At 45.8% G+C, this 24,874-nt stretch overlaps 16 non-coding genes across 16 annotated transcripts; all 16 read left to right on the plus strand.

Moving 5' to 3' along the window:
* The first annotated feature begins 241 nt into the window (after positions 1–241).
* Positions 242–432, plus strand: LOC146012553 (U2 spliceosomal RNA). Its single transcript, XR_014445713.1, has one exon. It is a non-coding gene; the product is annotated as a U2 spliceosomal RNA (small nuclear RNA).
* A 1,375-nt stretch (positions 433–1,807) lies between these two features.
* Positions 1,808–1,998, plus strand: LOC146012078 (U2 spliceosomal RNA). Its single transcript, XR_014445254.1, has one exon. It is a non-coding gene; the product is annotated as a U2 spliceosomal RNA (small nuclear RNA).
* A 1,374-nt stretch (positions 1,999–3,372) lies between these two features.
* On the plus strand, positions 3,373–3,563 carry LOC146012079 (U2 spliceosomal RNA). Its single transcript, XR_014445255.1, has one exon. It is a non-coding gene; the product is annotated as a U2 spliceosomal RNA (small nuclear RNA).
* A 1,374-nt stretch (positions 3,564–4,937) lies between these two features.
* Positions 4,938–5,128, plus strand: LOC146012080 (U2 spliceosomal RNA). The gene has a single exon (XR_014445256.1). It is a non-coding gene; the product is annotated as a U2 spliceosomal RNA (small nuclear RNA).
* Positions 5,129–6,502: 1,374 nt separating this feature from the next.
* Positions 6,503–6,693, plus strand: LOC146012554 (U2 spliceosomal RNA). The gene has a single exon (XR_014445714.1). It is a non-coding gene; the product is annotated as a U2 spliceosomal RNA (small nuclear RNA).
* Positions 6,694–8,062: 1,369 nt separating this feature from the next.
* On the plus strand, positions 8,063–8,253 carry LOC146012081 (U2 spliceosomal RNA). The gene has a single exon (XR_014445257.1). It is a non-coding gene; the product is annotated as a U2 spliceosomal RNA (small nuclear RNA).
* A 1,374-nt stretch (positions 8,254–9,627) lies between these two features.
* On the plus strand, positions 9,628–9,818 carry LOC146012082 (U2 spliceosomal RNA). Its single transcript, XR_014445258.1, has one exon. It is a non-coding gene; the product is annotated as a U2 spliceosomal RNA (small nuclear RNA).
* A 1,374-nt stretch (positions 9,819–11,192) lies between these two features.
* On the plus strand, positions 11,193–11,383 carry LOC146012083 (U2 spliceosomal RNA). Its single transcript, XR_014445259.1, has one exon. It is a non-coding gene; the product is annotated as a U2 spliceosomal RNA (small nuclear RNA).
* Positions 11,384–12,757: 1,374 nt separating this feature from the next.
* LOC146012084 (U2 spliceosomal RNA) lies at positions 12,758–12,948 on the plus strand. The gene has a single exon (XR_014445260.1). It is a non-coding gene; the product is annotated as a U2 spliceosomal RNA (small nuclear RNA).
* Positions 12,949–14,322: 1,374 nt separating this feature from the next.
* LOC146012085 (U2 spliceosomal RNA) lies at positions 14,323–14,513 on the plus strand. Its single transcript, XR_014445261.1, has one exon. It is a non-coding gene; the product is annotated as a U2 spliceosomal RNA (small nuclear RNA).
* Positions 14,514–15,882: 1,369 nt separating this feature from the next.
* On the plus strand, positions 15,883–16,073 carry LOC146012086 (U2 spliceosomal RNA). The gene has a single exon (XR_014445262.1). It is a non-coding gene; the product is annotated as a U2 spliceosomal RNA (small nuclear RNA).
* Positions 16,074–17,447: 1,374 nt separating this feature from the next.
* LOC146012089 (U2 spliceosomal RNA) lies at positions 17,448–17,638 on the plus strand. Its single transcript, XR_014445264.1, has one exon. It is a non-coding gene; the product is annotated as a U2 spliceosomal RNA (small nuclear RNA).
* Positions 17,639–19,012: 1,374 nt separating this feature from the next.
* Positions 19,013–19,203, plus strand: LOC146011937 (U2 spliceosomal RNA). Its single transcript, XR_014445116.1, has one exon. It is a non-coding gene; the product is annotated as a U2 spliceosomal RNA (small nuclear RNA).
* A 1,374-nt stretch (positions 19,204–20,577) lies between these two features.
* On the plus strand, positions 20,578–20,768 carry LOC146012090 (U2 spliceosomal RNA). Its single transcript, XR_014445265.1, has one exon. It is a non-coding gene; the product is annotated as a U2 spliceosomal RNA (small nuclear RNA).
* A 1,374-nt stretch (positions 20,769–22,142) lies between these two features.
* Positions 22,143–22,333, plus strand: LOC146012091 (U2 spliceosomal RNA). The gene has a single exon (XR_014445266.1). It is a non-coding gene; the product is annotated as a U2 spliceosomal RNA (small nuclear RNA).
* A 1,374-nt stretch (positions 22,334–23,707) lies between these two features.
* On the plus strand, positions 23,708–23,898 carry LOC146012092 (U2 spliceosomal RNA). The gene has a single exon (XR_014445267.1). It is a non-coding gene; the product is annotated as a U2 spliceosomal RNA (small nuclear RNA).
* Positions 23,899–24,874: the final 976 nt, after the last annotated feature.

The raw sequence follows: 24,874 nt of genomic DNA on the forward strand, positions 1-24,874 counted from the left end.
GCACCCTGCCCGCCCGCCGACGACCTAATCACAAAATCAGTTGGATGGCTACTCGTCCTCCGGTCCCTGTCCAGCACTTCAAGTCCTATTCACACCTGCCGTACAGCCAGGTATCTTTCAGACTGCAACGACATAGAAGTGATGTGTGTGTGTTAGATGTGTCCGTGGTGCTGATCTCTTCTGCACCAGTGTTGGTGGCCGAATTCCGGTTCGCGCGCTTTGCTGGGACCCCATTCGGGTTATCGCTTCTCAGCCTTTTGGCTAAGATCAAGTGTAGTATCTGTTCTTATCAGTTTAATATCTGATACGCCCCCTATCTGGGGGCCATATATTAAATGGATTTTTAGAACAGGGAGATGGAAGAAGAGCTTGCTCTGTCCACTCCACGCATTGACCTGGTATTGCAGTACTTCCAGGACCGGTGCACCTTCCTAATCTGTTATCCAAAAAAAGACTATTTCCATTCCTGGCACTTAATTTGGAGTATCAATTGTTTGTGCACCTTTGTACTAACTTTGTATTTAGAAATGCATGCATTTGCTGCTTCAAGGTTTAACCCTTGTGCATAAATACTTTGAAATCCTGCCTCCAGTGTATCATTTTGTGACTATTTCTTGACTCCTTGAATTGTACTTTCTGGAATCGAGGCAGTTAAATATTTTTACGTGACACTACACTTGATATCAGCATATGCGGCCTAGCCAAAAGACCGGAAGCCTGCCTAAATTAAATGACTTATCAATCGCTGCGACCTCCCAAAAAATAGGCAAACACTATGTGACTTACCTACGATCTTTCCACGGAAACATCAACTGGATCACAGCAATGGCATTTTTGGACCCCCCTCCCTCTCCATTTGAAATGGCTTGGTTTTTTTTTTTGCTTTTTCTTTCTTGATCTCTTATATTTTTTTTCTTTTCTTTTTGCGCTCTCTTTTCTCTCTCTTTTGTTTTGGGAATTTTTTTTCCTCTTTCCTCTCTTTTGTTTTGGGAATTTTTTTTCCTCTTCCATTTTTTTTTGCCGAGCCCAACAATTGATGATCATTGAGAGGGGGATTTAGAAAAAGTATCACTTACCTTCTTCGGACCATCATTTGGGTGGTAACTGCCAATAAAAGAAAACATTGGCCCACCCAGCTCACCTACACATGACTGTCCTGTCTGCCTGTCTGTTCCAAGTGACTGTCTGGCTGTCAGGTTCCGCCGGATTCCGAGTGAGCAGCTTGTGATGTCATAGAGGGCAGATTGTGATGTCACACAAAGGGTCCTGCCACATGAATGCCTGTCCATCTGACTGTCTACTACTGCTGCTGAATGGGCTCAAAACAGGAAAGCCGTCATTGCACCTGATTGTGCAAGATTCCTCCTTCTCCTCTGCAGCAGCTAGCTGATTGATTTACTCAGCAGCAGTTCGTCAGGGACACAGGCATGCAGCAGCAAAGAGCGAGGAGACAGCTGGCTGCTGCTGCTTGCCTGTTGGTCGTCTGCCTAGTGGGTGTGTGTCTGTTGACGCGACGTCAACAGACGGGGCGGAGCACATGCAAATTTGGCCTCCTACCCAGCTGAGGCACCCTGCCCGCCCGCCGACGACCTAATCACAAAATCAGTTGGATGGCTACTCGTCCTCCGGTCCCTGTCCAGCACTTCAAGTCCTATTCACACCTGCCGTACAGCCAGGTATCTTTCAGACTGCAACGACATAGAAGTGATGTGTGTGTGTTAGATGTGTCCGTGGTGCTGATCTCTTCTGCACCAGTGTTGGTGGCCGAATTCCGGTTCGCGCGCTTTGCTGGGACCCCATTCGGGTTATCGCTTCTCGGCCTTTTGGCTAAGATCAAGTGTAGTATCTGTTCTTATCAGTTTAATATCTGATACGCCCCCTATCTGGGGGCCATATATTAAATGGATTTTTAGAACAGGGAGATGGAAGAAGAGCTTGCTCTGTCCACTCCACGCATTGACCTGGTATTGCAGTACTTCCAGGACCGGTGCACCTTCCTAATCTGTTATCCAAAAAAAGACTATTTCCATTCCTGGCACTTAATTTGGAGTATCAATTGTTTGTGCACCTTTGTACTAACTTTGTATTTAGAAATGCATGCATTTGCTGCTTCAAGGTTTAACCCTTGTGCATAAATACTTTGAAATCCTGCCTCCAGTGTATCATTTTGTGACTATTTCTTGACTCCTTGAATTGTACTTTCTGGAATCGAGGCAGTTAAATATTTTTACGTGACACTACACTTGATATCAGCATATGCGGCCTAGCCAAAAGACCGGAAGCCTGCCTAAATTAAATGACTTATCAATCGCTGCGACCTCCCAAAAAATAGGCAAACACTATGTGACTTACCTACGATCTTTCCACGGAAACATCAACTGGATCACAGCAATGGCATTTTTGGACCCCCCTCCCTCTCCATTTGAAATGGCTTGGTTTTTTTTTTGCTTTTTCTTTCTTGATCTCTTATATTTTTTTTCTTTTCTTTTTGCGCTCTCTTTTCTCTCTCTTTTGTTTTGGGAAATTTTTTTCCTCTTTCCTCTCTTTTGTTTTGGGAATTTTTTTTCCTCTTCCATTTTTTTTTGCCGAGCCCAACAATTGATGATCATTGAGAGGGGGATTTAGAAAAAGTATCACTTACCTTCTTCGGACCATCATTTGGGTGGTAACTGCCAATAAAAGAAAACATTGGCCCACCCAGCTCACCTACACATGACTGTCCTGTCTGCCTGTCTGTTCCAAGTGACTGTCTGGCTGTCAGGTTCCGCCGGATTCCGAGTGAGCAGCTTGTGATGTCATAGAGGGCAGATTGTGATGTCACACAAAGGGTCCTGCCACATGAATGCCTGTCCATCTGACTGTCTACTACTGCTGCTGAATGGGCTCAAAACAGGAAAGCCGTCATTGCACCTGATTGTGCAAGATTCCTCCTTCTCCTCTGCAGCAGCTAGCTGATTGATTTACTCAGCAGCAGTTCGTCAGGGACACAGGCATGCAGCAGCAAAGAGCGAGGAGACAGCTGGCTGCTGCTGCTTGCCTGTTGGTCGTCTGCCTAGTGGGTGTGTGTCTGTTGACGCGACGTCAACAGACGGGGCGGAGCACATGCAAATTTGGCCTCCTACCCAGCTGAGGCACCCTGCCCGCCCGCCGACGACCTAATCACAAAATCAGTTGGATGGCTACTCGTCCTCCGGTCCCTGTCCAGCACTTCAAGTCCTATTCACACCTGCCGTACAGCCAGGTATCTTTCAGACTGCAACGACATAGAAGTGATGTGTGTGTGTTAGATGTGTCCGTGGTGCTGATCTCTTCTGCACCAGTGTTGGTGGCCGAATTCCGGTTCGCGCGCTTTGCTGGGACCCCATTCGGGTTATCGCTTCTCGGCCTTTTGGCTAAGATCAAGTGTAGTATCTGTTCTTATCAGTTTAATATCTGATACGCCCCCTATCTGGGGGCCATATATTAAATGGATTTTTAGAACAGGGAGATGGAAGAAGAGCTTGCTCTGTCCACTCCACGCATTGACCTGGTATTGCAGTACTTCCAGGACCGGTGCACCTTCCTAATCTGTTATCCAAAAAAAGACTATTTCCATTCCTGGCACTTAATTTGGAGTATCAATTGTTTGTGCACCTTTGTACTAACTTTGTATTTAGAAATGCATGCATTTGCTGCTTCAAGGTTTAACCCCTGTGCATAAATACTTTGAAATCCTGCCTCCAGTGTATCATTTTGTGACTATTTCTTGACTCCTTGAATTGTACTTTCTGGAATCGAGGCAGTTAAATATTTTTACGTGACACTACACTTGATATCAGCATATGCGGCCTAGCCAAAAGACCGGAAGCCTGCCTAAATTAAATGACTTATCAATCGCTGCGACCTCCCAAAAAATAGGCAAACACTATGTGACTTACCTACGATCTTTCCACGGAAACATCAACTGGATCACAGCAATGGCATTTTTGGACCCCCCTCCCTCTCCATTTGAAATGGCTTGGTTTTTTTTTTGCTTTTTCTTTCTTGATCTCTTATATTTTTTTTCTTTTCTTTTTGCGCTCTCTTTTCTCTCTCTTTTGTTTTGGGAAATTTTTTTCCTCTTTCCTCTCTTTTGTTTTGGGAATTTTTTTTCCTCTTCCATTTTTTTTTGCCGAGCCCAACAATTGATGATCATTGAGAGGGGGATTTAGAAAAAGTATCACTTACCTTCTTCGGACCATCATTTGGGTGGTAACTGCAAATAAAAGAAAACATTGGCCCACCCAGCTCACCTACACATGACTGTCCTGTCTGCCTGTCTGTTCCAAGTGACTGTCTGGCTGTCAGGTTCCGCCGGATTCCGAGTGAGCAGCTTGTGATGTCATAGAGGGCAGATTGTGATGTCACACAAAGGGTCCTGCCACATGAATGCCTGTCCATCTGACTGTCTACTACTGCTGCTGAATGGGCTCAAAACAGGAAAGCCGTCATTGCACCTGATTGTGCAAGATTCCTCCTTCTCCTCTGCAGCAGCTAGCTGATTGATTTACTCAGCAGCAGTTCGTCAGGGACACAGGCATGCAGCAGCAAAGAGCGAGGAGACAGCTGGCTGCTGCTGCTTGCCTGTTGGTCGTCTGCCTAGTGGGTGTGTGTCTGTTGACGCGACGTCAACAGACGGGGCGGAGCACATGCAAATTTGGCCTCCTACCCAGCTGAGGCACCCTGCCCGCCCGCCGACGACCTAATCACAAAATCAGTTGGATGGCTACTCGTCCTCCGGTCCCTGTCCAGCACTTCAAGTCCTATTCACACCTGCCGTACAGCCAGGTATCTTTCAGACTGCAACGACATAGAAGTGATGTGTGTGTGTTAGATGTGTCCGTGGTGCTGATCTCTTCTGCACCAGTGTTGGTGGCCAAATTCCGGTTCGCGCGCTTTGCTGGGACCCCATTCGGGTTATCGCTTCTCGGCCTTTTGGCTAAGATCAAGTGTAGTATCTGTTCTTATCAGTTTAATATCTGATACGCCCCCTATCTGGGGGCCATATATTAAATGGATTTTTAGAACAGGGAGATGGAAGAAGAGCTTGCTCTGTCCACTCCACGCATTGACCTGGTATTGCAGTACTTCCAGGACCGGTGCACCTTCCTAATCTGTTATCCAAAAAAAGACTATTTCCATTCCTGGCACTTAATTTGGAGTATCAATTGTTTGTGCACCTTTGTACTAACTTTGTATTTAGAAATGCATGCATTTGCTGCTTCAAGGTTTAACCCTTGTGCATAAATACTTTGAAATCCTGCCTCCAGTGTATCATTTTGTGACTATTTCTTGACTCCTTGAATTGTACTTTCTGGAATCGAGGCAGTTAAATATTTTTACGTGACACTACACTTGATATCAGCATATGCGGCCTAGCCAAAAGACCGGAAGCCTGCCTAAATTAAATGACTTATCAATCGCTGCGACCTCCCAAAAAATAGGCAAACACTATGTGACTTACCTACGATCTTTCCACGGAAACATCAACTGGATCACAGCAATGGCATTTTTGGACCCCCCTCCCTCTCCATTTGAAATGGCTTGGTTTTTTTTTTGCTTTTTCTTTCTTGATCTCTTATATTTTTTTTCTTTTCTTTTTGCGCTCTCTTTTCTCTCTCTTTTGTTTTGGGAAATTTTTTTCCTCTTTCCTCTCTTTTGTTTTGGGAATTTTTTTTCCTCTTCCATTTTTTTTTGCCGAGCCCAACAATTGATGATCATTGAGAGGGGGATTTAGAAAAAGTATCACTTACCTTCTTCGGACCATCATTTGGGTGGTAACTGCCAATAAAAGAAAACATTGGCCCACCCAGCTCACCTACACATGACTGTCCTGTCTGCCTGTCTGTTCCAAGTGACCGTCTGGCTGTCAGGTTCCGCCGGATTCCGAGTGAGCAGCTTGTGATGTCATAGAGGGCAGATTGTGATGTCACACAAAGGGTCCTGCCACATGAATGCCTGTCCATCTGACTGTCTACTACTGCTGCTGAATGGGCTCAAAACAGGAAAGCCGTCATTGCACCTGATTGTGCAAGATTCCTCCTTCTCCTCTGCAGCAGCTAGCTGATTGATTTACTCAGCAGCAGTTCGTCAGGGACACAGGCATGCAGCAGCAAAGAGCGAGGAGACAGCTGGCTGCTGCTGCTTGCCTGTTGGTCGTCTGCCTAGTGGGTGTGTGTCTGTTGACGCGACGTCAACAGACGGGGCGGAGCACATGCAAATTTGGCCTCCTACCCAGCTGAGGCACCCTGCCCGCCCGCCGACGACCTAATCACAAAATCAGTTGGATGGCTACTCGTCCTCCGGTCCCTGTCCAGCACTTCAAGTCCTATTCACACCTGCCGTACAGCCAGGTATCTTTCAGACTGCAACGACATAGAAGTGATGTGTGTGTGTTAGATGTGTCCGTGGTGCTGATCTCTTCTGCACCAGTGTTGGTGGCCGAATTCCGGTTCGCGCGCTTTGCTGGGACCCCATTCGGGTTATCGCTTCTCGGCCTTTTGGCTAAGATCAAGTGTAGTATCTGTTCTTATCAGTTTAATATCTGATACGCCCCCTATCTGGGGGCCATATATTAAATGGATTTTTAGAACAGGGAGATGGAAGAAGAGCTTGCTCTGTCCACTCCACGCATTGACCTGGTATTGCAGTACTTCCAGGACTGGTGCACCTTCCTAATCTGTTATCCAAAAAAAGACTATTTCCATTCCTGGCACTTAATTTGGAGTATCAATTGTTTGTGCACCTTTGTACTAACTTTGTATTTAGAAATGCATGCATTTGCTGCTTCAAGGTTTAACCCTTGTGCATAAATACTTTGAAATCCTGCCTCCAGTGTATCATTTTGTGACTATTTCTTGACTCCTTGAATTGTACTTTCTGGAATCGAGGCAGTTAAATATTTTTACGTGACACTACACTTGATATCAGCATATGCGGCCTAGCCAAAAGACCGGAAGCCTGCCTAAATTAAATGACTTATCAATCGCTGCGACCTCCCAAAAAATAGGCAAACACTATGTGACTTACCTACGATCTTTCCACGGAAACATCAACTGGATCACAGCAATGGCATTTTTGGACCCCCCTCCCTCTCCATTTGAAATGGCTTGGTTTTTTTTTTGCTTTTTCTTTCTTGATCTCTTATATTTTTTTTCTTTTCTTTTTGCGCTCTCTTTTCTCTCTCTTTTGTTTTGGGAAATTTTTTTCCTCTTTCCTCTCTTTTGTTTTGGGAATTTTTTTTCCTCTTCCATTTTTTTTTGCCGAGCCCAACAATTGATGATCATTGAGAGGGGGATTTAGAAAAAGTATCACTTACCTTCTTCGGACCATCATTTGGGTGGTAACTGCCAATAAAAGAAAACATTGGCCCACCCAGCTCACCTACACATGACTGTCCTGTCTGCCTGTCTGTTCCAAGTGACTGTCTGGCTGTCAGGTTCCACCGGATTCCGAGTGAGCAGCTTGTGATGTCATAGAGGGCAGATTGTGATGTCACACAAAGGGTCCTGCCACATGAATGCCTGTCCATCTGACTGTCTACTACTGCTGCTGAATGGGCTCAAAACAGGAAAGCCGTCATTGCACCTGATTGTGCAAGATTCCACCTTCTCCTCTGCAGCAGCTAGCTGATTGATTTACTCAGCAGCAGTTCGTCAGGGACACAGGCATGCAGCAGCAAAGAGCGAGGAGACAGCTGGCTGCTGCTGCTTGCCTGTTGGTCGTCTGCCTAGTGGGTGTGTGTCTGTTGACGCGACGTCAACAGACGGGGCGGAGCACATGCAAATTTGGCCTCCTACCCAGCTGAGGCACCCGCCCGCCGACGACCTAATCACAAAATCAGTTGGATGGCTACTCGTCCTCCGGTCCCTGTCCAGCACTTCAAGTCCTATTCACACCTGCCGTACAGCCAGGTATCTTTCAGACTGCAACGACATAGAAGTGATGTGTGTGTGTTAGATGTGTCCGTGGTGCTGATCTCTTCTGCACCAGTGTTGGTGGCCGAATTCCGGTTCGCGCGCTTTGCTGGGACCCCATTCGGGTTATCGCTTCTCGGCCTTTTGGCTAAGATCAAGTGTAGTATCTGTTCTTATCAGTTTAATATCTGATACGCCCCCTATCTGGGGGCCATATATTAAATGGATTTTTAGAACAGGGAGATGGAAGAAGAGCTTGCTCTGTCCACTCCACGCATTGACCTGGTATTGCAGTACTTCCAGGACCGGTGCACCTTCCTAATCTGTTATCCAAAAAAAGACTATTTCCATTCCTGGCACTTAATTTGGAGTATCAATTGTTTGTGCACCTTTGTACTAACTTTGTATTTAGAAATGCATGCATTTGCTGCTTCAAGGTTTAACCCTTGTGCATAAATACTTTGAAATCCTGCCTCCAGTGTATCATTTTGTGACTATTTCTTGACTCCTTGAATTGTACTTTCTGGAATCGAGGCAGTTAAATATTTTTACGTGACACTACACTTGATATCAGCATATGCGGCCTAGCCAAAAGACCGGAAGCCTGCCTAAATTAAATGACTTATCAATCGCTGCGACCTCCCAAAAAATAGGCAAACACTATGTGACTTACCTACGATCTTTCCACGGAAACATCAACTGGATCACAGCAATGGCATTTTTGGACCCCCCTCCCTCTCCATTTGAAATGGCTTGGTTTTTTTTTTGCTTTTTCTTTCTTGATCTCTTATATTTTTTTTCTTTTCTTTTTGCGCTCTCTTTTCTCTCTCTTTTGTTTTGGGAAATTTTTTTCCTCTTTCCTCTCTTTTGTTTTGGGAATTTTTTTTCCTCTTCCATTTTTTTTTGCCGAGCCCAACAATTGATGATCATTGAGAGGGGGATTTAGAAAAAGTATCACTTACCTTCTTCGGACCATCATTTGGGTGGTAACTGCCAATAAAAGAAAACATTGGCCCACCCAGCTCACCTACACATGACTGTCCTGTCTGCCTGTCTGTTCCAAGTGACTGTCTGGCTGTCAGGTTCCGCCGGATTCCGAGTGAGCAGCTTGTGATGTCATAGAGGGCAGATTGTGATGTCACACAAAGGGTCCTGCCACATGAATGCCTGTCCATCTGACTGTCTACTACTGCTGCTGAATGGGCTCAAAACAGGAAAGCCGTCATTGCACCTGATTGTGCAAGATTCCTCCTTCTCCTCTGCAGCAGCTAGCTGATTGATTTACTCAGCAGCAGTTCGTCAGGGACACAGGCATGCAGCAGCAAAGAGCGAGGAGACAGCTGGCTGCTGCTGCTTGCCTGTTGGTCGTCTGCCTAGTGGGTGTGTGTCTGTTGACGCGACGTCAACAGACGGGGCGGAGCACATGCAAATTTGGCCTCCTACCCAGCTGAGGCACCCTGCCCGCCCGCCGACGACCTAATCACAAAATCAGTTGGATGGCTACTCGTCCTCCGGTCCCTGTCCAGCACTTCAAGTCCTATTCACACCTGCCGTACAGCCAGGTATCTTTCAGACTGCAACGACATAGAAGTGATGTGTGTGTGTTAGATGTGTCCGTGGTGCTGATCTCTTCTGCACCAGTGTTGGTGGCCGAATTCCGGTTCGCGCGCTTTGCTGGGACCCCATTCGGGTTATCGCTTCTCGGCCTTTTGGCTAAGATCAAGTGTAGTATCTGTTCTTATCAGTTTAATATCTGATACGCCCCCTATCTGGGGGCCATATATTAAATGGATTTTTAGAACAGGGAGATGGAAGAAGAGCTTGCTCTGTCCACTCCACGCATTGACCTGGTATTGCAGTACTTCCAGGACCGGTGCACCTTCCTAATCTGTTATCCAAAAAAAGACTATTTCCATTCCTGGCACTTAATTTGGAGTATCAATTGTTTGTGCACCTTTGTACTAACTTTGTATTTAGAAATGCATGCATTTGCTGCTTCAAGGTTTAACCCTTGTGCATAAATACTTTGAAATCCTGCCTCCAGTGTATCATTTTGTGACTATTTCTTGACTCCTTGAATTGTACTTTCTGGAATCGAGGCAGTTAAATATTTTTACGTGACACTACACTTGATATCAGCATATGCGGCCTAGCCAAAAGACCGGAAGCCTGCCTAAATTAAATGACTTATCAATCGCTGCGACCTCCCAAAAAATAGGCAAACACTATGTGACTTACCTACGATCTTTCCACGGAAACATCAACTGGATCACAGCAATGGCATTTTTGGACCCCCCTCCCTCTCCATTTGAAATGGCTTGGTTTTTTTTTTGCTTTTTCTTTCTTGATCTCTTATATTTTTTTTCTTTTCTTTTTGCGCTCTCTTTTCTCTCTCTTTTGTTTTGGGAATTTTTTTTCCTCTTTCCTCTCTTTTGTTTTGGGAATTTTTTTTCCTCTTCCATTTTTTTTTGCCGAGCCCAACAATTGATGATCATTGAGAGGGGGATTTAGAAAAAGTATCACTTACCTTCTTCGGACCATCATTTGGGTGGTAACTGCCAATAAAAGAAAACATTGGCCCACCCAGCTCACCTACACATGACTGTCCTGTCTGCCTGTCTGTTCCAAGTGACTGTCTGGCTGTCAGGTTCCGCCGGATTCCGAGTGAGCAGCTTGTGATGTCATAGAGGGCAGATTGTGATGTCACACAAAGGGTCCTGCCACATGAATGCCTGTCCATCTGACTGTCTACTACTGCTGCTGAATGGGCTCAAAACAGGAAAGCCGTCATTGCACCTGATTGTGCAAGATTCCTCCTTCTCCTCTGCAGCAGCTAGCTGATTGATTTACTCAGCAGCAGTTCGTCAGGGACACAGGCATGCAGCAGCAAAGAGCGAGGAGACAGCTGGCTGCTGCTGCTTGCCTGTTGGTCGTCTGCCTAGTGGGTGTGTGTCTGTTGACGCGACGTCAACAGACGGGGCGGAGCACATGCAAATTTGGCCTCCTACCCAGCTGAGGCACCCTGCCCGCCCGCCGACGACCTAATCACAAAATCAGTTGGATGGCTACTCGTCCTCCGGTCCCTGTCCAGCACTTCAAGTCCTATTCACACCTGCCGTACAGCCAGGTATCTTTCAGACTGCAACGACATAGAAGTGATGTGTGTGTGTTAGATGTGTCCGTGGTGCTGATCTCTTCTGCACCAGTGTTGGTGGCCGAATTCCGGTTCGCGCGCTTTGCTGGGACCCCATTCGGGTTATCGCTTCTCGGCCTTTTGGCTAAGATCAAGTGTAGTATCTGTTCTTATCAGTTTAATATCTGATACGCCCCCTATCTGGGGGCCATATATTAAATGGATTTTTAGAACAGGGAGATGGAAGAAGAGCTTGCTCTGTCCACTCCACGCATTGACCTGGTATTGCAGTACTTCCAGGACCGGTGCACCTTCCTAATCTGTTATCCAAAAAAAGACTATTTCCATTCCTGGCACTTAATTTGGAGTATCAATTGTTTGTGCACCTTTGTACTAACTTTGTATTTAGAAATGCATGCATTTGCTGCTTCAAGGTTTAACCCTTGTGCATAAATACTTTGAAATCCTGCCTCCAGTGTATCATTTTGTGACTATTTCTTGACTCCTTGAATTGTACTTTCTGGAATCGAGGCAGTTAAATATTTTTACGTGACACTACACTTGATATCAGCATATGCGGCCTAGCCAAAAGACCGGAAGCCTGCCTAAATTAAATGACTTATCAATCGCTGCGACCTCCCAAAAAATAGGCAAACACTATGTGACTTACCTACGATCTTTCCACGGAAACATCAACTGGATCACAGCAATGGCATTTTTGGACCCCCCTCCCTCTCCATTTGAAATGGCTTGGTTTTTTTTTTGCTTTTTCTTTCTTGATCTCTTATATTTTTTTTCTTTTCTTTTTGCGCTCTCTTTTCTCTCTCTTTTGTTTTGGGAAATTTTTTTCCTCTTTCCTCTCTTTTGTTTTGGGAATTTTTTTTCCTCTTCCATTTTTTTTTGCCGAGCCCAACAATTGATGATCATTGAGAGGGGGATTTAGAAAAAGTATCACTTACCTTCTTCGGACCATCATTTGGGTGGTAACTGCCAATAAAAGAAAACATTGGCCCACCCAGCTCACCTACACATGACTGTCCTGTCTGCCTGTCTGTTCCAAGTGACTGTCTGGCTGTCAGGTTCCGCCGGATTCCGAGTGAGCAGCTTGTGATGTCATAGAGGGCAGATTGTGATGTCACACAAAGGGTCCTGCCACATGAATGCCTGTCCATCTGACTGTCTACTACTGCTGCTGAATGGGCTCAAAACAGGAAAGCCGTCATTGCACCTGATTGTGCAAGATTCCTCCTTCTCCTCTGCAGCAGCTAGCTGATTGATTTACTCAGCAGCAGTTCGTCAGGGACACAGGCATGCAGCAGCAAAGAGCGAGGAGACAGCTGGCTGCTGCTGCTTGCCTGTTGGTCGTCTGCCTAGTGGGTGTGTGTCTGTTGACGCGACGTCAACAGACGGGGCGGAGCACATGCAAATTTGGCCTCCTACCCAGCTGAGGCACCCTGCCCGCCCGCCGACGACCTAATCACAAAATCAGTTGGATGGCTACTCGTCCTCCGGTCCCTGTCCAGCACTTCAAGTCCTATTCACACCTGCCGTACAGCCAGGTATCTTTCAGACTGCAACGACATAGAAGTGATGTGTGTGTGTTAGATGTGTCCGTGGTGCTGATCTCTTCTGCACCAGTGTTGGTGGCCGAATTCCGGTTCGCGCGCTTTGCTGGGACCCCATTCGGGTTATCGCTTCTCGGCCTTTTGGCTAAGATCAAGTGTAGTATCTGTTCTTATCAGTTTAATATCTGATACGCCCCCTATCTGGGGGCCATATATTAAATGGATTTTTAGAACAGGGAGATGGAAGAAGAGCTTGCTCTGTCCACTCCACGCATTGACCTGGTATTGCAGTACTTCCAGGACCGGTGCACCTTCCTAATCTGTTATCCAAAAAAAGACTATTTCCATTCCTGGCACTTAATTTGGAGTATCAATTGTTTGTGCACCTTTGTACTAACTTTGTATTTAGAAATGCATGCATTTGCTGCTTCAAGGTTTAACCCTTGTGCATAAATGCTTTGAAATCCTGCCTCCAGTGTATCATTTTGTGACTATTTCTTGACTCCTTGAATTGTACTTTCTGGAATCGAGGCAGTTAAATATTTTTACGTGACACTACACTTGATATCAGCATATGCGGCCTAGCCAAAAGACCGGAAGCCTGCCTAAATTAAATGACTTATCAATCGCTGCGACCTCCCAAAAAATAGGCAAACACTATGTGACTTACCTACGATCTTTCCACGGAAACATCAACTGGATCACAGCAATGGCATTTTTGGACCCCCCTCCCTCTCCATTTGAAATGGCTTGGTTTTTTTTTTGCTTTTTCTTTCTTGATCTCTTATATTTTTTTTCTTTTCTTTTTGCGCTCTCTTTTCTCTCTCTTTTGTTTTGGGAAATTTTTTTCCTCTTTCCTCTCTTTTGTTTTGGGAATTTTTTTTCCTCTTCCATTTTTTTTTGCCGAGCCCAACAATTGATGATCATTGAGAGGGGGATTTAGAAAAAGTATCACTTACCTTCTTCGGACCATCATTTGGGTGGTAACTGCCAATAAAAGAAAACATTGGCCCACCCAGCTCACCTACACATGACTGTCCTGTCTGCCTGTCTGTTCCAAGTGACTGTCTGGCTGTCAGGTTCCGCCGGATTCCGAGTGAGCAGCTTGTGATGTCATAGAGGGCAGATTGTGATGTCACACAAAGGGTCCTGCCACATGAATGCCTGTCCATCTGACTGTCTACTACTGCTGCTGAATGGGCTCAAAACAGGAAAGCCGTCATTGCACCTGATTGTGCAAGATTCCTCCTTCTCCTCTGCAGCAGCTAGCTGATTGATTTACTCAGCAGCAGTTCGTCAGGGACACAGGCATGCAGCAGCAAAGAGCGAGGAGACAGCTGGCTGCTGCTGCTTGCCTGTTGGTCGTCTGCCTAGTGGGTGTGTGTCTGTTGACGCGACGTCAACAGACGGGGCGGAGCACATGCAAATTTGGCCTCCTACCCAGCTGAGGCACCCTGCCCGCCCGCCGACGACCTAATCACAAAATCAGTTGGATGGCTACTCGTCCTCCGGTCCCTGTCCAGCACTTCAAGTCCTATTCACACCTGCCGTACAGCCAGGTATCTTTCAGACTGCAACGACATAGAAGTGATGTGTGTGTGTTAGATGTGTCCGTGGTGCTGATCTCTTCTGCACCAGTGTTGGTGGCCGAATTCCGGTTCGCGCGCTTTGCTGGGACCCCATTCGGGTTATCGCTTCTCGGCCTTTTGGCTAAGATCAAGTGTAGTATCTGTTCTTATCAGTTTAATATCTGATACGCCCCCTATCTGGGGGCCATATATTAAATGGATTTTTAGAACAGGGAGATGGAAGAAGAGCTTGCTCTGTCCACTCCACGCATTGACCTGGTATTGCAGTACTTCCAGGACCGGTGCACCTTCCTAATCTGTTATCCAAAAAAAGACTATTTCCATTCCTGGCACTTAATTTGGAGTATCAATTGTTTGTGCACCTTTGTACTAACTTTGTATTTAGAAATGCATGCATTTGCTGCTTCAAGGTTTAACCCTTGTGCATAAATACTTTGAAATCCTGCCTCCAGTGTATCATTTTGTGACTATTTCTTGACTCCTTGAATTGTACTTTCTGGAATCGAGGCAGTTAAATATTTTTACGTGACACTACACTTGATATCAGCATATGCGGCCTAGCCAAAAGACCGGAAGCCTGCCTAAATTAAATGACTTATCAATCGCTGCGACCTCCCAAAAAATAGGCAAACACTATGTGACTTACCTACGATCTTTCCACGGAAACATCAACTGGATCACAGCAATGGCATTTTTGGACCCCCCTCCCTCTCCATTTGAAATGGCTTGGTTTTTTTTTTGCTTTTTCTTTCTTGATCTCTTATATTTTTTTTCTTTTCTTTTTGCGCTCTCTTTTCTCTCTCTTTTGTTTTGGGAAATTTTTTTCCTCTTTCCTCTCTTTTGTTTTGGGAATTTTTTTTCCTCTTCCATTTTTTTTTGCCGAGCCCAACAATTGATGATCATTGAGAGGGGGATTTAGAAAAAGTATCACTTACCTTCTTCGGACCATCATTTGGGTGGTAACTGCCAATAAAAGAAAACATTGGCCCACCCAGCTCACCTACACATGACTGTCCTGTCTGCCTGTCTGTTCCAAGTGACTGTCTGGCTGTCAGGTTCCACCGGATTCCGAGTGAGCAGCTTGTGATGTCATAGAGGGCAGATTGTGATGTCACACAAAGGGTCCTGCCACATGAATGCCTGTCCATCTGACTGTCTACTACTGCTGCTGAATGGGCTCAAAACAGGAAAGCCGTCATTGCACCTGATTGTGCAAGATTCCACCTTCTCCTCTGCAGCAGCTAGCTGATTGATTTACTCAGCAGCAGTTCGTCAGGGACACAGGCATGCAGCAGCAAAGAGCGAGGAGACAGCTGGCTGCTGCTGCTTGCCTGTTGGTCGTCTGCCTAGTGGGTGTGTGTCTGTTGACGCGACGTCAACAGACGGGGCGGAGCACATGCAAATTTGGCCTCCTACCCAGCTGAGGCACCCGCCCGCCGACGACCTAATCACAAAATCAGTTGGATGGCTACTCGTCCTCCGGTCCCTGTCCAGCACTTCAAGTCCTATTCACACCTGCCGTACAGCCAGGTATCTTTCAGACTGCAACGACATAGAAGTGATGTGTGTGTGTTAGATGTGTCCGTGGTGCTGATCTCTTCTGCACCAGTGTTGGTGGCCGAATTCCGGTTCGCGCGCTTTGCTGGGACCCCATTCGGGTTATCGCTTCTCGGCCTTTTGGCTAAGATCAAGTGTAGTATCTGTTCTTATCAGTTTAATATCTGATACGCCCCCTATCTGGGGGCCATATATTAAATGGATTTTTAGAACAGGGAGATGGAAGAAGAGCTTGCTCTGTCCACTCCACGCATTGACCTGGTATTGCAGTACTTCCAGGACCGGTGCACCTTCCTAATCTGTTATCCAAAAAAAGACTATTTCCATTCCTGGCACTTAATTTGGAGTATCAATTGTTTGTGCACCTTTGTACTAACTTTGTATTTAGAAATGCATGCATTTGCTGCTTCAAGGTTTAACCCTTGTGCATAAATACTTTGAAATCCTGCCTCCAGTGTATCATTTTGTGACTATTTCTTGACTCCTTGAATTGTACTTTCTGGAATCGAGGCAGTTAAATATTTTTACGTGACACTACACTTGATATCAGCATATGCGGCCTAGCCAAAAGACCGGAAGCCTGCCTAAATTAAATGACTTATCAATCGCTGCGACCTCCCAAAAAATAGGCAAACACTATGTGACTTACCTACGATCTTTCCACGGAAACATCAACTGGATCACAGCAATGGCATTTTTGGACCCCCCTCCCTCTCCATTTGAAATGGCTTGGTTTTTTTTTTGCTTTTTCTTTCTTGATCTCTTATATTTTTTTTCTTTTCTTTTTGCGCTCTCTTTTCTCTCTCTTTTGTTTTGGGAAATTTTTTTCCTCTTTCCTCTCTTTTGTTTTGGGAATTTTTTTTCCTCTTCCATTTTTTTTTGCCGAGCCCAACAATTGATGATCATTGAGAGGGGGATTTAGAAAAAGTATCACTTACCTTCTTCGGACCATCATTTGGGTGGTAACTGCCAATAAAAGAAAACATTGGCCCACCCAGCTCACCTACACATGACTGTCCTGTCTGCCTGTCTGTTCCAAGTGACTGTCTGGCTGTCAGGTTCCGCCGGATTCCGAGTGAGCAGCTTGTGATGTCATAGAGGGCAGATTGTGATGTCACACAAAGGGTCCTGCCACATGAATGCCTGTCCATCTGACTGTCTACTACTGCTGCTGAATGGGCTCAAAACAGGAAAGCCGTCATTGCACCTGATTGTGCAAGATTCCTCCTTCTCCTCTGCAGCAGCTAGCTGATTGATTTACTCAGCAGCAGTTCGTCAGGGACACAGGCATGCAGCAGCAAAGAGCGAGGAGACAGCTGGCTGCTGCTGCTTGCCTGTTGGTCGTCTGCCTAGTGGGTGTGTGTCTGTTGACGCGACGTCAACAGACGGGGCGGAGCACATGCAAATTTGGCCTCCTACCCAGCTGAGGCACCCTGCCCGCCCGCCGACGACCTAATCACAAAATCAGTTGGATGGCTACTCGTCCTCCGGTCCCTGTCCAGCACTTCAAGTCCTATTCACACCTGCCGTACAGCCAGGTATCTTTCAGACTGCAACGACATAGAAGTGATGTGTGTGTGTTAGATGTGTCCGTGGTGCTGATCTCTTCTGCACCAGTGTTGGTGGCCGAATTCCGGTTCGCGCGCTTTGCTGGGACCCCATTCGGGTTATCGCTTCTCGGCCTTTTGGCTAAGATCAAGTGTAGTATCTGTTCTTATCAGTTTAATATCTGATACGCCCCCTATCTGGGGGCCATATATTAAATGGATTTTTAGAACAGGGAGATGGAAGAAGAGCTTGCTCTGTCCACTCCACGCATTGACCTGGTATTGCAGTACTTCCAGGACCGGTGCACCTTCCTAATCTGTTATCCAAAAAAAGACTATTTCCATTCCTGGCACTTAATTTGGAGTATCAATTGTTTGTGCACCTTTGTACTAACTTTGTATTTAGAAATGCATGCATTTGCTGCTTCAAGGTTTAACCCTTGTGCATAAATACTTTGAAATCCTGCCTCCAGTGTATCATTTTGTGACTATTTCTTGACTCCTTGAATTGTACTTTCTGGAATCGAGGCAGTTAAATATTTTTACGTGACACTACACTTGATATCAGCATATGCGGCCTAGCCAAAAGACCGGAAGCCTGCCTAAATTAAATGACTTATCAATCGCTGCGACCTCCCAAAAAATAGGCAAACACTATGTGACTTACCTACGATCTTTCCACGGAAACATCAACTGGATCACAGCAATGGCATTTTTGGACCCCCCTCCCTCTCCATTTGAAATGGCTTGGTTTTTTTTTTGCTTTTTCTTTCTTGATCTCTTATATTTTTTTTCTTTTCTTTTTGCGCTCTCTTTTCTCTCTCTTTTGTTTTGGGAATTTTTTTTCCTCTTTCCTCTCTTTTGTTTTGGGAATTTTTTTTCCTCTTCCATTTTTTTTTGCCGAGCCCAACAATTGATGATCATTGAGAGGGGGATTTAGAAAAAGTATCACTTACCTTCTTCGGACCATCATTTGGGTGGTAACTGCCAATAAAAGAAAACATTGGCCCACCCAGCTCACCTACACATGACTGTCCTGTCTGCCTGTCTGTTCCAAGTGACTGTCTGGCTGTCAGGTTCCGCCGGATTCCGAGTGAGCAGCTTGTGATGTCATAGAGGGCAGATTGTGATGTCACACAAAGGGTCCTGCCACATGAATGCCTGTCCATCTGACTGTCTACTACTGCTGCTGAATGGGCTCAAAACAGGAAAGCCGTCATTGCACCTGATTGTGCAAGATTCCTCCTTCTCCTCTGCAGCAGCTAGCTGATTGATTTACTCAGCAGCAGTTCGTCAGGGACACAGGCATGCAGCAGCAAAGAGCGAGGAGACAGCTGGCTGCTGCTGCTTGCCTGTTGGTCGTCTGCCTAGTGGGTGTGTGTCTGTTGACGCGACGTCAACAGACGGGGCGGAGCACATGCAAATTTGGCCTCCTACCCAGCTGAGGCACCCTGCCCGCCCGCCGACGACCTAATCACAAAATCAGTTGGATGGCTACTCGTCCTCCGGTCCCTGTCCAGCACTTCAAGTCCTATTCACACCTGCCGTACAGCCAGGTATCTTTCAGACTGCAACGACATAGAAGTGATGTGTGTGTGTTAGATGTGTCCGTGGTGCTGATCTCTTCTGCACCAGTGTTGGTGGCCGAATTCCGGTTCGCGCGCTTTGCTGGGACCCCATTCGGGTTATCGCTTCTCGGCCTTTTGGCTAAGATCAAGTGTAGTATCTGTTCTTATCAGTTTAATATCTGATACGCCCCCTATCTGGGGGCCATATATTAAATGGATTTTTAGAACAGGGAGATGGAAGAAGAGCTTGCTCTGTCCACTCCACGCATTGACCTGGTATTGCAGTACTTCCAGGACCGGTGCACCTTTCTAATCTGTTATCCAAAAAAAGACTATTTCCATTCCTGGCACTTAATTTGGAGTATCAATTGTTTGTGCACCTTTGTACTAACTTTGTATTTAGAAATGCATGCATTTGCTGCTTCAAGGTTTAACCCTTGTGCATAAATACTTTGAAATCCTGCCTCCAGTGTATCATTTTGTGACTATTTCTTGACTCCTTGAATTGTACTTTCTGGAATCGAGGCAGTTAAATATTTTTACGTGACACTACACTTGATATCAGCATATGCGGCCTAGCCAAAAGACCGGAAGCCTGCCTAAATTAAATGACTTATCAATCGCTGCGACCTCCCAAAAAATAGGCAAACACTATGTGACTTACCTACGATCTTTCCACGGAAACATCAACTGGATCACAGCAATGGCATTTTTGGACCCCCCTCCCTCTCCATTTGAAATGGCTTGGTTTTTTTTTTGCTTTTTCTTTCTTGATCTCTTATATTTTTTTTCTTTTCTTTTTGCGCTCTCTTTTCTCTCTCTTTTGTTTTGGGAAATTTTTTTCCTCTTTCCTCTCTTTTGTTTTGGGAATTTTTTTTCCTCTTCCATTTTTTTTTGCCGAGCCCAACAATTGATGATCATTGAGAGGGGGATTTAGAAAAAGTATCACTTACCTTCTTCGGACCATCATTTGGGTGGTAACTGCCAATAAAAGAAAACATTGGCCCACCCAGCTCACCTACACATGACTGTCCTGTCTGCCTGTCTGTTCCAAGTGACTGTCTGGCTGTCAGGTTCCGCCGGATTCCGAGTGAGCAGCTTGTGATGTCATAGAGGGCAGATTGTGATGTCACACAAAGGGTCCTGCCACATGAATGCCTGTCCATCTGACTGTCTACTACTGCTGCTGAATGGGCTCAAAACAGGAAAGCCGTCATTGCACCTGATTGTGCAAGATTCCTCCTTCTCCTCTGCAGCAGCTAGCTGATTGATTTACTCAGCAGCAGTTCGTCAGGGACACAGGCATGCAGCAGCAAAGAGCGAGGAGACAGCTGGCTGCTGCTGCTTGCCTGTTGGTCGTCTGCCTAGTGGGTGTGTGTCTGTTGACGCGACGTCAACAGACGGGGCGGAGCACATGCAAATTTGGCCTCCTACCCAGCTGAGGCACCCTGCCCGCCCGCCGACGACCTAATCACAAAATCAGTTGGATGGCTACTCGTCCTCCGGTCCCTGTCCAGCACTTCAAGTCCTATTCACACCTGCCGTACAGCCAGGTATCTTTCAGACTGCAACGACATAGAAGTGATGTGTGTGTGTTAGATGTGTCCGTGGTGCTGATCTCTTCTGCACCAGTGTTGGTGGCCGAATTCCGGTTCGCGCGCTTTGCTGGGACCCCATTCGGGTTATCGCTTCTCGGCCTTTTGGCTAAGATCAAGTGTAGTATCTGTTCTTATCAGTTTAATATCTGATACGCCCCCTATCTGGGGGCCATATATTAAATGGATTTTTAGAACAGGGAGATGGAAGAAGAGCTTGCTCTGTCCACTCCACGCATTGACCTGGTATTGCAGTACTTCCAGGACCGGTGCACCTTCCTAATCTGTTATCCAAAAAAAGACTATTTCCATTCCTGGCACTTAATTTGGAGTATCAATTGTTTGTGCACCTTTGTACTAACTTTGTATTTAGAAATGCATGCATTTGCTGCTTCAAGGTTTAACCCTTGTGCATAAATGCTTTGAAATCCTGCCTCCAGTGTATCATTTTGTGACTATTTCTTGACTCCTTGAATTGTACTTTCTGGAATCGAGGCAGTTAAATATTTTTACGTGACACTACACTTGATATCAGCATATGCGGCCTAGCCAAAAGACCGGAAGCCTGCCTAAATTAAATGACTTATCAATCGCTGCGACCTCCCAAAAAATAGGCAAACACTATGTGACTTACCTACGATCTTTCCACGGAAACATCAACTGGATCACAGCAATGGCATTTTTGGACCCCCCTCCCTCTCCATTTGAAATGGCTTGGTTTTTTTTTTGCTTTTTCTTTCTTGATCTCTTATATTTTTTTTCTTTTCTTTTTGCGCTCTCTTTTCTCTCTCTTTTGTTTTGGGAAATTTTTTTCCTCTTTCCTCTCTTTTGTTTTGGGAATTTTTTTTCCTCTTCCATTTTTTTTTGCCGAGCCCAACAATTGATGATCATTGAGAGGGGGATTTAGAAAAAGTATCACTTACCTTCTTCGGACCATCATTTGGGTGGTAACTGCCAATAAAAGAAAACATTGGCCCACCCAGCTCACCTACACATGACTGTCCTGTCTGCCTGTCTGTTCCAAGTGACTGTCTGGCTGTCAGGTTCCGCCGGATTCCGAGTGAGCAGCTTGTGATGTCATAGAGGGCAGATTGTGATGTCACACAAAGGGTCCTGCCACATGAATGCCTGTCCATCTGACTGTCTACTACTGCTGCTGAATGGGCTCAAAACAGGAAAGCCGTCATTGCACCTGATTGTGCAAGATTCCTCCTTCTCCTCTGCAGCAGCTAGCTGATTGATTTACTCAGCAGCAGTTCGTCAGGGACACAGGCATGCAGCAGCAAAGAGCGAGGAGACAGCTGGCTGCTGCTGCTTGCCTGTTGGTCGTCTGCCTAGTGGGTGTGTGTCTGTTGACGCGACGTCAACAGACGGGGCGGAGCACATGCAAATTTGGCCTCCTACCCAGCTGAGGCACCCTGCCCGCCCGCCGACGACCTAATCACAAAATCAGTTGGATGGCTACTCGTCCTCCGGTCCCTGTCCAGCACTTCAAGTCCTATTCACACCTGCCGTACAGCCAGGTATCTTTCAGACTGCAACGACATAGAAGTGATGTGTGTGTGTTAGATGTGTCCGTGGTGCTGATCTCTTCTGCACCAGTGTTGGTGGCCGAATTCCGGTTCGCGCGCTTTGCTGGGACCCCATTCGGGTTATCGCTTCTCGGCCTTTTGGCTAAGATCAAGTGTAGTATCTGTTCTTATCAGTTTAATATCTGATACGCCCCCTATCTGGGGGCCATATATTAAATGGATTTTTAGAACAGGGAGATGGAAGAAGAGCTTGCTCTGTCCACTCCACGCATTGACCTGGTATTGCAGTACTTCCAGGACCGGTGCACCTTCCTAATCTGTTATCCAAAAAAAGACTATTTCCATTCCTGGCACTTAATTTGGAGTATCAATTGTTTGTGCACCTTTGTACTAACTTTGTATTTAGAAATGCATGCATTTGCTGCTTCAAGGTTTAACCCTTGTGCATAAATACTTTGAAATCCTGCCTCCAGTGTATCATTTTGTGACTATTTCTTGACTCCTTGAATTGTACTTTCTGGAATCGAGGCAGTTAAATATTTTTACGTGACACTACACTTGATATCAGCATATGCGGCCTAGCCAAAAGACCGGAAGCCTGCCTAAATTAAATGACTTATCAATCGCTGCGACCTCCCAAAAAATAGGCAAACACTATGTGACTTACCTACGATCTTTCCACGGAAACATCAACTGGATCACAGCAATGGCATTTTTGGACCCCCCTCCCTCTCCATTTGAAATGGCTTGGTTTTTTTTTTGCTTTTTCTTTCTTGATCTCTTATATTTTTTTTCTTTTCTTTTTGCGCTCTCTTTTCTCTCTCTTTTGTTTTGGGAAATTTTTTTCCTCTTTCCTCTCTTTTGTTTTGGGAATTTTTTTTCCTCTTCCATTTTTTTTTGCCGAGCCCAACAATTGATGATCATTGAGAGGGGGATTTAGAAAAAGTATCACTTACCTTCTTCGGACCATCATTTGGGTGGTAACTGCCAATAAAAGAAAACATTGGCCCACCCAGCTCACCTACACATGACTGTCCTGTCTGCCTGTCTGTTCCAAGTGACTGTCTGGCTGTCAGGTTCCGCCGGATTCCAGGTGAGCAGCTTGTGATGTCATAGAGGGCAGATTGTGATGTCACACAAAGGGTCCTGCCACATGAATGCCTGTCCATCTGACTGTCTACTACTGCTGCTGAATGGGCTCAAAACAGGAAAGCCGTCATTGCACCTGATTGTGCAAGATTCCTCCTTCTCCTCTGCAGCAGCTAGCTGATTGATTTACTCAGCAGCAGTTCGTCAGGGACACAGGCATGCAGCAGCAAAGAGCGAGGAGACAGCTGGCTGCTGCTGCTTGCCTGTTGGTCGTCTGCCTAGTGGGTGTGTGTCTGTTGACGCGACGTCAACAGACGGGGCGGAGCACATGCAAATTTGGCCTCCTACCCAGCTGAGGCACCCTGCCCGCCCGCCGACGACCTAATCACAAAATCAGTTGGATGGCTACTCGTCCTCCGGTCCCTGTCCAGCACTTCAAGTCCTATTCACACCTGCCGTACAGCCAGGTATCTTTCAGACTGCAACGACATAGAAGTGATGTGTGTGTGTTAGATGTGTCCGTGGTGCTGATCTCTTCTGCACCAGTGTTGGTGGCCGAATTCCGGTTCGCGCGCTTTGCTGGGACCCCATTCGGGTTATCGCTTCTCGGCCTTTTGGCTAAGATCAAGTGTAGTATCTGTTCTTATCAGTTTAATATCTGATACGCCCCCTATCTGGGGGCCATATATTAAATGGATTTTTAGAACAGGGAGATGGAAGAAGAGCTTGCTCTGTCCACTCCACGCATTGACCTGGTATTGCAGTACTTCCAGGACCGGTGCACCTTCCTAATCTGTTATCCAAAAAAAGACTATTTCCATTCCTGGCACTTAATTTGGAGTATCAATTGTTTGTGCACCTTTGTACTAACTTTGTATTTAGAAATGCATGCATTTGCTGCTTCAAGGTTTAACCCTTGTGCATAAATACTTTGAAATCCTGCCTCCAGTGTATCATTTTGTGACTATTTCTTGACTCCTTGAATTGTACTTTCTGGAATCGAGGCAGTTAAATATTTTTACGTGACACTACACTTGATATCAGCATATGCGGCCTAGCCAAAAGACCGGAAGCCTGCCTAAATTAAATGACTTATCAATCGCTGCGACCTCCCAAAAAATAGGCAAACACTATGTGACTTACCTACGATCTTTCCACGGAAACATCAACTGGATCACAGCAATGGCATTTTTGGACCCCCCTCCCTCTCCATTTGAAATGGCTTGGTTTTTTTTTTGCTTTTTCTTTCTTGATCTCTTATATTTTTTTTCTTTTCTTTTTGCGCTCTCTTTTCTCTCTCTTTTGTTTTGGGAAATTTTTTTCCTCTTTCCTCTCTTTTGTTTTGGGAATTTTTTTTCCTCTTCCATTTTTTTTTGCCGAGCCCAACAATTGATGATCATTGAGAGGGGGATTTAGAAAAAGTATCACTTACCTTCTTCGGACCATCATTTGGGTGGTAACTGCCAATAAAAGAAAACATTGGCCCACCCAGCTCACCTACACATGACTGTCCTGTCTGCCTGTCTGTTCCAAGTGACTGTCTGGCTGTCAGGTTCCGCCGGATTCCGAGTGAGCAGCTTGTGATGTCATAGAGGGCAGATTGTGATGTCACACAAAGGGTCCTGCCACATGAATGCCTGTCCATCTGACTGTCTACTACTGCTGCTGAATGGGCTCAAAACAGGAAAGCCGTCATTGCACCTGATTGTGCAAGATTCCTCCTTCTCCTCTGCAGCAGCTAGCTGATTGATTTACTCAGCAGCAG

Source organism: Crinia signifera, chromosome 6 (genome assembly GCF_055691185.1).
Source record: "Crinia signifera chromosome 6, ASM5569118v1, whole genome shotgun sequence".
Classification (NCBI taxonomy): Eukaryota; Metazoa; Chordata; class Amphibia; order Anura; family Myobatrachidae; genus Crinia; species Crinia signifera.